The sequence below is a fragment of the Coptis chinensis genome, chromosome 7, assembly GCF_015680905.1.
Source record: "Coptis chinensis isolate HL-2020 chromosome 7, ASM1568090v1, whole genome shotgun sequence".
NCBI lineage: Eukaryota > Viridiplantae > Streptophyta > Magnoliopsida > Ranunculales > Ranunculaceae > Coptis > Coptis chinensis.
In genome coordinates this window covers 82,555,001-82,568,664 of record NC_141462.1, presented here as the reverse complement: position 1 = coordinate 82,568,664, position 13,664 = coordinate 82,555,001, and positions in this window count along the sequence as shown.

The following is a 13,664-nucleotide window of genomic DNA, read 5'->3' as shown; positions in this document are numbered from 1 at the left end:
AGGCGCGCGAGAACTGTCTTTATAGGTCTGCTGTGATTATGGAGATTAGTAGTCTGGGAAAGTAGCTTGCGGCAGTGGTTAGTAGCTGGTGGCAGTGATTCGTGCATGTGCCTCTTTGTTCATGATTGCTTCTAGAAGGCAAGCTGAGTCACGTTATAGCCTGGTTCGCGTGCTGGCGCAGAATTGTGCTAGAACATTCTCTTAGCTTGTAGACGCGATCTGGTTCCACAGGTCGGTGTGATATTTCCACCGTCTTTGAAGCACGCGCCGATATTTCTAAAGGGGATATCACTCCTTACATTAACCCTCCGGTAGGGCGCGTTGGTCATGGAAGCGGCCTGCTGAGAGAAAATAGTAGCGCGTGTGGGTCATGCTAGATGTGGAAATATCCAACGAGCTGGAGAGAGCGATCTGCGCTGCGGACCTGTGAGCTGGTGGGCGTAGATGTTTGACACGTGATCAGCACGTGGGAGAATCTAAGCAGTTGCAAAGAAAACGTGTCGCCCCATTTTTTCGGGATGTGAAAAGACAGGACAGTTGGTTGGAAGTCGTGCGAGGCGAGGGTTGGGGTGTAATCATGATGCCTTGGAAACTAGAGGGGCGGTTGTTCAAAAATTTCGCTGGTTCTTTGAAACATCATTTGGCTGCTTCGTCTGGTAGAAACCACTTCACTACCGCAACAACCTTCAGGTTAGTTTTCTGCCATTGTTGAACTCCTGCTTCTTGCTTCGTGCTTAGTCTTTGTTCTAGAGTTGTTAGGACATTCGATTAGTTACTAGTGGCTAGAATTGTTAGGGCTAGAGGAGAGATGCGACTCGACTGAAATGATACGATCTCCCGAGAGGTTCGCCGGTTTCTCTTGGTTGGGTTGACGAAGAGGAAGAAAAGATGAGTCCGTGTGTGTAGGGGTGGGTGAGGGTGATGATGAAGATGAGGCAGTTGAGGAGGCCGGAAGTGAGGAAAATGCGGCTCGATCGATGCGTCAGAATCACTGGCTTGAAGCACTTCCAGTCACGTGAGGGGGTCGTTTCTAGCTGGCTGCCGCTTTAGTATCGCGGGGACGTATGCTTTGAGTATTCCCCTTATTTAAGGGAGAAATATGGGATAACCGTAAGCGGTCTGAAAATCCATGAGCTTGACCAGAAAGCTCTGGTCTATAGCGATAGGTACACCCCACCGAATTATGGGGTGATAATCTGTGAGGGGCAAATGGGCGCATACGACGATACCGTTCTCAAAGTCGGTTTGTGAGTTCTTGAACCGCCGCGGCAAAAGCCTGTTCAGTTTGTGGGTAAACACGTGGCGGTTGTTCAAGGTTTTTGACCTATTGAACGCCAGCGGTGAGTACCGGATAGAGGTCGCTGATATCATTGAGCATTACTTATTAAAGCGATCTCGATCGCTGAACTTTAGCTTGCAAACTCGAGCTACTGTCCGAAGCCGCCTGATGGTGTGAGTAACGAAGTCGGGATAAACGACCACGCCGCCTTTTTGGAAGCTACCGCGTGCAAAGCGGTTCAAGGTGAAAAATAAAATATGCGACTTTACTGGTGGGTACCAGTATGTTCTCTGAGAATATTGATCTTGTGTTGCCTGATTTTGTACTGAAATTACTGTTTCGTTGTTTGTGCAGATATCCACCTAGAAAAGGAGTCGAGCCGACAGGTGATTGAGAAGTTCGCTAGGTTGACGCTGAAATGGAGAAACGAGCCGCTTCCGGTTGCTCATTTCTTTAAAGAACGGGAGGACCCGCAATTAGGAGAAAGAGGAAAGTGCAAAAGACCGTATGGGTAAGGTGGCGGAGGACGTCGAGGAAACCCACCGATGGAAAAGCGTAGGGGTGAAGCGACCCGCTGGAGGTGCTGGTGCATCTGGGTCTGGAGTGGGGAAGGGTCAAGAGGACGCTCTGTTCGATTTGGAGGACGTTCTCTTCGAAGTCCCTGAGTCTCGCTTGCCGACGAGGAAGGGGAACGACCCAGAGTCTTGACCTTCCAAGGTTGCGAGGGTAGCTGAGACCGCATTGGGGGGTGGTGAAGTGTGAACCGGGAAGGCGGCAGCGGCGCAGAGGGCGAGGCCGATGCCCCGACCGGTCGCTTTGGGTGAGGAGGCCATGGAGGTCGCTCCGACCAGGGTTGCTTTGGAGATACCTTCGGCAAGATGAAGGGGAAGGTTGGTACGAAAGAAGCTGGTAAGGGGCACTCCAGTGCTGAGAAAGACGAGCTGGAGCGCAACCTGATGTATATAGATGAAGTGACCGGGAAGAAGCGCTATGTGAGGAGGTCTGACTGCAGCTACAAGTCCGTACCCATAGCTGCTTGTTTGCTAGAGAGTATGACGCTGGACGGTGATAGGAAAGACCTGGATGCGATGGAGTTGGAGTCGAATCTGAGGGGGATGGATAAGGCGATGTGCCTGGTGAGTAACTTTTGCATTCAAACTTGGATGCGTTATTATGCTTTATGCTGTTGTTTGATGCTAACGTGATATGTTGTGCGAAGTTAGGCGCAAATGATCCCCAGGTATCGTAAACCGAAAGATGGCCGCCGGTTATTTGAACCGGAAGACGAAGTCGGAAGTCGAGTCGCTGAGGGATGAGCTTTCGAATCTGCGAGCTGTGCAACAGTCTGAGAAGGAAGAACTGGATGCTTTGAAGCCCCAACTTATTGCCTTGACGCTGGAGAAGACATCTGCAGTGAATGAGTCGATCGGGCTGAAGCATGAGGTGGAGGCGTTGAAGGGCCAGGTAGTCGCAGCGAAAAGCTATGCTGAACGATGTAAGACTTCCATATTGCAAGCGAAAGAGACCTATCTCACCATCCGTGCTGAGGTGGAAGAACTGGAGAAGAAATTTGACGACTTCGGGGAAGAAAGCGAGCCGAAGAGGGAGAATGCGGGCGGCCACCGAAGATGCTAGCATCGTTCTGCGGTCGTCCTTCCCCTATTGCGGTGTGGTGAAAGTGATCGCTTTAGTGGTTCCGGGCGAAGCTAAATGTGGCCGCCACCGAAGGCGGTTAATGGCATCTACGGGTGATCCGAAATCCCCCCAAGTTGAATGTCGTTCTTGCAGAAAACTTTGATGATGTCGTTTGAAAAAGTTGTTGGTGTTTGTGGTTATAATTGGCCTTTGGCCGTAAACAATAGAGCTGGTTTCTTGGGTTGACCTTGGCAGCTCGTTTTTCTTCTTTGCCAGTGATCATGATAACTAGTGGCTAACTGTGCTGGATTTTCTGAGTATTCTCAACAGCTCGGTTAGTCTGTGAACTGAGGCTTCCCTGATGTCGTCAATTCGCTCCTTTTTGTGAATGTGAAACATGTTGTTTTGTTTTCTATAAGTAGTATTGTGTATGATATGAATGTTTGCACTTTGTAAGTATGGGTATGCTATTGCGACTTGTCGTACGGAGGGTACGGTGTCGATGACCTGTGACTTTGCTGGTCTGTCGTGCTTGCTATCCGATTTAAATGGTGCAGGTCGCACATGTTTTGAGGACGCAAGGGGCGTTCTTTACTTTGGAGCTGCCTGAGCTACACCGCGTGCGTGGCACGTGTAAGAATATGGGCGGTCGGGAGATATGAAATGATGGGTGCCAGGTGGCCTGCCGTTTGGCGTCTCGATGCCATTATGACTTGTCTTGGGAAGAGACGTTTCGTAGGCATAAATAGAACTGCTTCGAGAAACTAAAGAGTATTTGCTTTTCTTTTTCTTCAAGTTTGCTCTGCTTTCCTAGACGTTGTGAGGTTCCGTTCTTCTACTGATCATCTCAGGTACGTCTGTGCTTTGCTTGATTCGTGGTTTATCTTAGGAAACTTTGTTTGTGTGGTGGCTTGCTGATGCTTGAATGTGCTTTGTAGGTCTGAAAATGGTTAGACGTAATGCCCAGAGTGTTGGTGGTGGTGAGGGGGCGAGGGAAACTTCACCCCTCGTGATGGAGGAGATGGCATTCCGACCTCACCCGCTGGGGAACCATGGTAAGCGTAAAGCTGATGATTCTAGCACTAGGAAAGGCAAGCATGTGAAAGTAGGGGGAGGTGGGCGACCTGGGGGGTCATTTTCAGGTCTCCGAGTCGCGGAGGGGGCGACGATCGGAGCAAGATCTCCATGATGCGTCTGGCAGCTCATCCCCGTCGTGGTGATGTTGGGAGTGACTTCTACTACATTGGTCGTACTGGGAAGAAACGCATGGTGAAGCGTTCTGATTGTAGCTTCCACTCGTCGTCCATAGCGAGCTGCCTCTTGGAAGGGATAGTGCTCGATGGTGATAAAGCCGAGCTGGATAGTGAAAGCTTGGAGACGACCCTGAAGACTACCGACGCGGGTTGTTGTTTGGTAAGCTTTCTGTTTATACCTTTTATTGTGGATTGAAGAAGGATGGTTGAACGTTAACGTCCTTCCTGCAGTTCTTGGCAGGGTATGATAGATTGAAACGTACTGTTCAACGTACTAGTGATGGTGATAGTGGCGCAGTCGAGCTGGCGAGGATGCGCTATTCTTGGGAGGCCGATAAGAAGAAGATGGCGTCCCTAAGACAGAAGCATCATGAGACGCTGAGGGAGAAGACTGTAATGGTAAACTCCATGATGGATCTGCAGAGGCAGTTGGTGTCTGTGATTGAGTATGTCAAACAGTGTCAAATGGTGGCTCGTAAGGCGCAAAAAGAGTATGATCGAACTTGTGAAGATCACTCTGTACTGGCGGAGTTGTACGTGGAGCTACTGGAAAAGCATGACCAGGAAGCTAAAGACGCCGCCGCGCTTGTTGTTGCCCGTGATGCGAGTCATCTCCCCTCGACCAGTGCCGCACCAAGGGATAAGCATGTTGTGATAGATGCAGGATGCTGATTGCCTGAGCTTCTCTTTGAAAGCATTGAAAATAGTTGTTTTATTTGTTTATGTTGCAATCTGGCCTCTATGTAAGAGAGTTAACAATAGAGCTGGTTTTCTCCAGTCCGCCTCGCCAGCCATTCCTTTTGGTTAGATATTTGACGAGCTGGTTTCCACGAAAGTGGCAGCTCGATGCCTTTCAACAAATGTAAAAGCTACCGATCTGGATTTCCTGGGTAAACCCAGCAGATCGGTGAAAGCGTGAACAAGTGTCTGGGCTTTGAGCCAGCGGTACTTTTGACGAATATGCATGGAATTCATGCTTTTGCTTATGCCTGATCTCTTTTCGCTACTGTTCCGTTTATGATGCTTGTGGCATATTGTGGATATGAAGCGTGAGACTTAGTTTAAGAAAGCGATATGCTTGTTAAGTAGTGCTCAAGTGAGCGATCTCACTGCGATGAACCTCTAAGTATAGGTTCTCGACTTAGCGAGATTCAAATAGGCGAAGGGCCGGTAAGCTCCGAGGCGTTACGTTCGCGGATGAGCGATTTTAGCCTCCTCTGAAACGCATCGCTTTTGAGAGCGTGTGTAGCCCCTGAAGGCGTTCTACTCACTGAGAACGTTCTCACGAAGTTGATTCTAGGAGTATAGGTCCTCAACTTAGCGAAAGTTGGAGAGGCTATAAGCCTGTAAGCTCCTGAGAGCGCTCTGCTTCCGAAGAGTATTAAACCCATTGGAGGCGTATTGCTTGGCTTTGAGCGCGTTTGTAGTCCCCGAGGCGCTCGCTTTCGAGAGGCGTTCTCACGGGTTGATCCTAGGAGTATAGGTCCTCAACTTAGCGAGATTTGGAAAGGCTATGAGCATGTACGCTCCTGAGAGCGTGCCGCTCGCGAAGAGCATATTAAGCCGCTGGAGGCGTATTGCTCGCTGAGAGCGTTTGTAGCCCCTAAGGGAGTTCTGCTCACTGAGAGCATTCTCACGAAGTTGATCCTAGGAGTATAGGTCCTCAACTTAGCGAGATTTGGAGAGGCTATGAGCCTGTAAGCTCCCCGAGGCGTCTTTGCTTTCGTGAAGAGCGATTTGACCTCTGGGCGTATTGCTTTCGAGAGCGTTTGTATCCCCTAAGGGCGTTACGCTCATCGAGGCGTTCTCTCAATGGGTTGGTCCTAGGAGTATAGGTCCTCAACTTAGCGAGATTTGGAGAGGCTATGAGCCTGTAAGCTCCTGAAAGCGTTCTGCTCGCGAAGAGCGTATTAAGCCACTGGAGTCGTATTGCTCGCTGAGAGCGTTTGTAGCCCCTGAGGGCGCTCTGCTTACTGAGAGCGTTCTCACAAAGTTGATCCTAGGAGTATATGTCCTCAACTTAGTGAGATTTGGAGAGGCTATGAGCATGTATGCTCCTGAGAGCGTGCTACTCGCGAAGAGCGTATTAAGCCACTGGAGGCGTATTGCTTTCGGCCGGTAGCCGCTTTGTAGCCCCGAGGGCGCTACGCTCATCGAGAGCGTTCTCCGCGGTTGATCCTAGGAGTATAGGTCCTCAACTTAGCGAGATTTGGAGAGGCTATGAGCCTGTAAGCTCCCCCGTCTTTGCTTCGTGAAAGCGTTTTTGACCTCCTCGGTATATTGCTCGGCCGAGAGCGTTTGTAGCCCCGAGAGGCTCGCTTCGCTCATCGAGCGTTCTTCTCACAAAGTTGATCCTAGGAGTATAGGTCCTCAACTTAGCGAGATTTGGAGAGGCTATGAGCCCTGTAAGCTCCTCGAGAGCGTCTTTGCCGCGTGAAGAGCGATTTGACCTCTGGCGCGTATTGCTTTCCGAGCGTTTGTAGCCCCCGAGGGCATTCGCTCCGAGAGCGTTAAATGCCGGAGTTGATCCTAGAAGTATTTGAATGGAGTGGTTGACAATACGAATGTAACTAAACTATCTAAATTATCGAAGATTAAGAACATGACTGTGTACGAGACTGAATTTTTATTGATAAAATCTCTTTAACAAGTACGTGTTCCAAGGTCGTGGAAGTGCTTTCCCTTCTTGTGTCTTGATCCAGTAGGCCCCATTGCCAACAACTCGATCCACTATGTACGGTCCTTCCCATGTTGCGGCTAGTTTGGAGTCATCCTGCGTCTTTTTCAGAACTAGATCACCAGGCTGGAAGGATCTAGGATGTACTCATTTGTTGTAGGACCTTTTAGAATCATTGATATGATGCCACTCGATAGTCGCCGGATCGCTAACGCCTCCAACAAATCAACCTCTCGGGCTAGGACCGAGTCATTATGTCCTGATTCGACAAGCTCGGATCTAGTTGTTGTGATTGTGAGTTCGGTTGGAATAACAGCTTTGGTGCCATAACATAAGGAGAATGGTGATTCACCTGTGCTGGAGCGAGCTATGGTGCGATGAGCCCACAGAATGTTCTCTAGCTGGTTTGGCCACTGGCTCTTGTTCTTTTCAATTTTTTTCTTTAAGTTTTCTAATATGGCCTTATTGTTGGCCTCTGCTTGACCATTGCTTTGAGCATACTGTGGAGTGGAGAATGCGTGAACTATCTTCCATTTGGCCAAAAATTCATTGACCGTTTTGCCTTTGAACTGGGAACCATTGTCCATCACCAAAGTGTGTGGCAGACCAAATCTGGTGACAATGTGAGTCCAAATAAAATTTCTAACATGTGACTCCTTGACATGTGCCAAAGGAACTGCTTCGATCCACTTAGTGAAGTAATCGGTTGCAGCTAAAACAAAGCGGAACCCGGTGCTCTTCTGTGGGATGAATGGTCCCATGATGTCCATGCCCCACATGTGGAATGGCCAGGGACTTGCAATGCTGATCAATTCTCGAGCGGGTTGGATGATGTTGTGGCCAAAGGTTTGGCATTTGATGCATTTGAGCACATATACTTTGGCGTCGATCTGCATACGAGGCCAAAAGTATCATTGAGAGATCACTTTATGGGCTAAAGAACGACCTCCAGCATGATTGCTGCATTCTCCTTCATAAATCTCAGCAAAAATCAATTGACCTTGAGTTGGACTTATGCATCTCAAGTGAGGTCCTCCAGCAGATTTTCGAAACAACTTGTTATTCAGAACACAATAGCGACGTGCTTGATATGGTATCCGGCCCCGCTTTGCTCGCTTCTACCGTGAGTGTGCCTTCCCTCATATGTACTCTATGATGGGCTGCATCCATGTTTGGCTCATCTGATCCTCAGAGAGTGGGCATAGGTCGCTGACTTCTAAGACGTGCTCTACTTGGTAGGCAGGTCGGTCAACTACTTCAATGAGGAGTTGTCTTGGGGCGCAGCTCGGTGTTTGAGTAGCCAAGTAGGCTAAATTGTCTGCGTGGCGGTTCTCGTCGTGCAAAATGTGGTGCATGGTGGCCCTTTTGAAAGATAGAAGTAACTGATTAACAACTTTAAGGTATTTAGAAATGTTACTTTCGTGGGTAGTGTACTCTTTAGCAATCTAGCAAACGACCAGTTGTGAGTCACTAAAGACTTGAAGTTCTTGTACACCCAGCTGTAGCGCCATTCTAAGCCCCATAATTACTGCCTTGTACTCCGCTTCATTGTTGGAGGTCGCCAAGTCGATGCGAACTGATTTCTCAATTACTTCTCCGGCGGGCGATACTAACACGACGCCAACGCCACTTCCGCCTGGGTTGTTGGAACCATCTACAAAGAGGGACCAAACCATCTTGTCGATGTGCTTGGGGGGTAGGATGCCTGTCTCTGGCTCCCAGTGTAGATCGTCCACCGGGAAGTCAGCTACGACTTGTCCCTTCTGTGAGGTGCGTGGGACGAACTCGATGTGATGTTCGCCGAGCTCTTCGGCCCAAAATGCCATACGAGTTGTCTTGTTTTCCTTGTGAAGTATCTTCTTCAATGGGAGGTCGGTAAAGTACTTTGATTGGGTGTGCCGGAAATATGGCCTGAATTTCCTTGCAGATAATAACGATGCTAAAACCGCTCTTTTCGATGTAAGAGTAGTTCTTTTTCGGCCGGAGTTAGTGTCTTACTCGTAAAGTAGATTGATTTTTCTGAGTTGTTGTCTTCCTTGAATAGAACCGGAGCCCGATAAAGCGAAGTCGATATTGCTAGATACTGACCCGGGTTTAAAGCCGTCGTTGGTTTGGCTAAGGCGGAGGTGTTGTGAGATACTCTTTGAGAGTGGAGAAGGCCTAGTGACATTGATCGTTCCATGAGAGAACCTTTCGCCTTTTGAGGAGTTCGAGAACGGCCGGCACTTGTCGATGCCACGGATATTAATCGGTTGAGTGCAACAACCATGCGATAGCTTCTATATCGCTTTTTGTCTGCGGGTCGGGCATATCCAAGAACGCGCGAATTTGATCTGGGTTAGCTTCGATCCCACGCTGTGAGACCTGATAGCCCAGAAATTTGCCGGAGGACGCTCCGAAAAGGCATTTTTCTGGGTTCAGCTTCATGCGAGTTCGGCGTAACCTGGAGAACGCTTGCTCGAGGTGAGTGAGGTGGTCACCTGCTTTTTTGCTCTTGACGACCATGTCATCAATATATACTTCCATGGTGTCTCCTAACATGTCTTGGAACATGTTAGTTACCATTCGTTGATACGTCGCTCCAGCATTCTTGAGGCCGAATGGGAAAACGTTGTAGCAATAAACCCCCTGGTCGGTAATGAAGGATGTTTTCGCTTGATCTTCCTCAGCAAGTAGTATTTGGTTGTACCCACTATAAGCATCCATGAAGGAAAGGAGCTCGTGGCCGCAAGTCTGGTCCACAAGTCGGTCAATCCTTGGTAACGGGAAGCTGTCTTTGGGTATTTCTTGGTTAACATTGGTGAAGTCAACACAGAGGCGAACCGTGCCATTCTTTTTTGGAACCGCCACTATGTTAACGATCCAATCTGGGTAGTCCACCTTCCGGATGAACCCGACTTGCTTGAGTTTATCGACCTCATCATTGATTGCTTTTTGGAACCGTAGTGATAGTCTCCTAGGTCGCTGTCGAACTAGGGTTGACATTCAACCTATGGCAGGCAACGCTAGGATCTATACCTAGCACGTCAATATACGACCAAGCGAAAACATCTTTATTCATGGACAAAAAGTTTACAAGCTGGGCTTTGAGTGTGGGGTCGAGATTAGCCCCTACATAGACGAACTTAGGGTCATCTTCCATTCCTAGATTCACTCACTGCCTCTCTTCAGCTGGTGCCATAGCTTGCGTTGGGAGAGCGTCCTCTGGGGGGTTGAGCTCTGTGGATGCGTTGTTGGTCTGATGAGTGGTTGGAGTTGCTGCAGGAGTTGGAGCGTTTTCTGTGGTTATGACCACGAGTGCAGGATGACCGTGGTTATGACAAAGCCGATTATCTTTGCGAAGCTATTTTGGCGGTAGGGGGATCACGGTGGGGCGACCTCCGTAGGTCCGAGCGAAGGGAGGAATCGTTCTGGGGAGGATCTGGGTGTCTTGATGAGTGAGTGAGTGGCTGCCTTGGCGACTTCCGGAGTCTGTTCAGATGGATAGGCCTTCTTGTTGGAGCCTCCAGCGCTCTGAGTTGGTGCGTTACCTCTGACTTTGGCGACCAGGTCTTTGGCCATAGTGTAGCTGGTGGGCTCATCTCTTATCTTTGATTGGGGCCTCGGCCGGTCTTGTTTCTTTGAGGATTTGATTCACGATGATAGGCTTGAAATGGTTGCTTCAAAGCTCCATCATGCCCCTGGGCTGGAAAACGGAGGGACTTGATCGCGTGTAGGCGATGCGACCTGCATTTGATGAATCCAACGCCGTCCTAGGATGGCGTTGTAGGACGACTTAATGTCCAAGACGCTGAAATGCGTGTTGAAGCTAACTTTATCCTCTCTTGATCCCACTGAAACTGGGAGTATAATGTCACCGATTGGGTCGGCTCTGGAGCCATTGAACCCATAAAGAGGAGCGATAGGATCTATGAAGATTGACTTGGGTAGGTTCATCTCCTGAATTGTGTGGTAGAACAAAATGTCGCATGAGCTGCCAGGGTCTATCAGGACGCGCTTAACTGTCCAGTCGCTGATCCTGACGTGGACGACAAGCACATCGTTGTGAGGGAGGCAGACCTTGGTGAGGTTAGCCTCTGTGAAGGTGATATCCCCTGAATGGCAACCCGAATGTCGCGGGGCGTGTGCTGCTTGTGAAGAAAAATGATAGACTTCTTGAAGAGCACCCGACCGCGCTTTCGTTTCTCTGGAAAAATGCGGAATCATCCGGGAAAGTGATCATATGGATGGTTACGCGTTGTCATGATCGGCGAGTGTGGGGCGATCATCTTTGGGAACGATCGACGGGGCCCTCTGCTGCGGGGAAGCGAGCTTGGATGTTTTGGCGTTCCACGAGGGGGGAGAGATTTGCTCACGCTTTGGCGGGCCATAAGCTTGTGGCGCGCAAGTCGCCGTCGGCAATGTTGGTGTATCTTGTTTTATATGTCCGTCTTCAATGAGATCTTGGAGATAATGTTTGAGCCCCCGCAAAGCGTCGGTCTCGCGACATTTTGCTTTGTGGAATCTTGCGATGGGGCATGTCGAGTCGGTCTGGCGGGTTGCGACGCTATCTTTGGAAGTATGAGGCTCGCTTGATCTTTTCGGTATGTAGGCTGGGAGAGCGTGTCGGGACAATGAAACTCTCTGTTGTTATCAAGCGGTTGCGATTTGGGTGCTTGCGACTGGACCGTTTTTTGCAAGTGGAGTGTCGTCGAGATCGCCAGCGACTTCTTGGTCGTCGATAGACCGCGTGGTGTCGTCAAACCTTCTTCTTTGCTTAATATATTTGTCGACCCAAGCATACGACTCGGCGGGGTTTTACGGGCGCGATCTTATCGGCGACCTAGAGGTGCGTATTCGCGCCGACGGGTTGGAGAATGCCAGTGTGGCAAAAGACTCTTTGAGGCCACTCTCCATGCATAACGATTCACTTTGAACCGACCTAGGAACTTCGCGAATGGTTTCATTCTCTCCAAATGATAACTGGAAGAGTGAATCCAGATCTGCTTTTTATATCCGTTATGCATCTTGGCTAGCAAACGGTCGGTGAAATTTCTTTCGAAAGTTTTGATCGAATCCGACTCGAGTGAAAATAACCAATCAAGTGGGCCATCTTTGAGGCTGGTGGGAAAGAGCCAACGGTGAAGATGGTCAAATTCGAGGGCTGTAAAGTCGGGGCTTTGAATGTAGCGGGCTACATGTTGGCCGGGGCATGTGCTGCCATCGTACATTGGGAAACGTGGCTAGACAAAATCCTGAGGAGAGGGTTCATACTGAGTACCTCTGTGGTGAACGGGGAGGCGCGGTATGTCTTGAGCATTTTACGGGCCGATCACGGGGGCCAGCGTCTTTCACGCATTTACACTGGTCGATCCGTTGCGACTAGGGGTGGGAATTTGGCCCTAACGACCCTAACCCGGCCCTGACCGACCCGACCCTAAGCCCTATAAAGCCCTCACAACTAAAGCCCTCACAGAGTTTAGGGCCGGCCCGCCGACCTAATGCCTTCTAGGGCGGGGGGGCTAAGATTAAGATTCTAAAACATAGGCCCGACCACTAATTCAGCCCTCATTAGCCCGACCACAACCAAGCCCTAACCGCCCCTATTTCACACTTTCACTATAAATACACATACCATAATTGTCCAACTCTTTGTTAAATATTTTCAATTAAAATAACATTGTCCTTTGTAATTTATCACTTACACCCAAGGGTACTTCCAATAACTTGTCTTATATAACAAAAACTTGTCAACTTAATGACCATGAAGAACAATGAGCACTAGCCTAATAAAAATAAGACTTTATTCCTTTGATCATCAAGTCAAAGTCCATAACTTATTATTCTCAATTTCTTTTCTCACTTATTTCTTATAAATTATATTTTTATTCACATCCAAGCCAAATCTAAAACTAAAGATTTCCTTCCACCCATTAAAGCAAAATCTTGAGCGGACATTTGTAACATAGAAACCAAAAACAACCTTTGTCGAAAAAATGATATTTGTAATCTCAAACATTTCTCTGCTCGGTTGTTCAAAAGCCAATATTTTCATTTCCATATACAAAGCTTGAATCACTTTTAAATTAGAAGAAAGGTAATATTATATTTGTTTGAATCTATTATAGAAATAATTTATGATATTACAAATAGTTTAACAACTTCCATGACCCTTTAACCAAAACTATTATGTTTCTTCTTTATATCTATTACTTCTTCCTTTAAAATGATAATATAATTATTTGTCTATGCATTTCAATTTAAAATGTAATTTTAGTGAGGTTTGAGTACAAAGAAGAACAAATTCGAACTCGATGTACTTGATTCATTAGATTGTGGATGTGCATTTTAAATTTTTGGACTTATACAAGATTATTACTAGATTGGTTGGACTTTGAGTTTGTAGATTATTGTACATTTTTGTAATATAAATGAGTTTTAAAACTGATGTAGTAAAAAAAAAGAAAATATATAGGCCCGGCCCTAAAGCCTTTAAAGAGGGCTTAGGGTAGGGTAAGGGCTTGAGGTTTAGACTTGTGACCCGGCCCGATGCTGACTTTAGGGCCGGGCCGACCCGGTCCTAATATTTGAAGGCTTTAAATGTTTAGGGTCGGGCTAGCCCGACCCGGCCCATTGCCCACCCCTAGTTGCAACAGCTCATTAATCTGCTGATTAACTTCGTTGATGCCGTTCTTAGCGACGTTACCAGCTGGCTATTGTTGAGTGTCAACTTGTGCACGAAGAGCAGCATTTTCTTGCCTGGTTGGTTAAGCCTAACTGGTTTACGAGGCCTTGAACTTGAGCTTCGAGGCTTGCCATGCTTCGTGGGATTGAGATATTT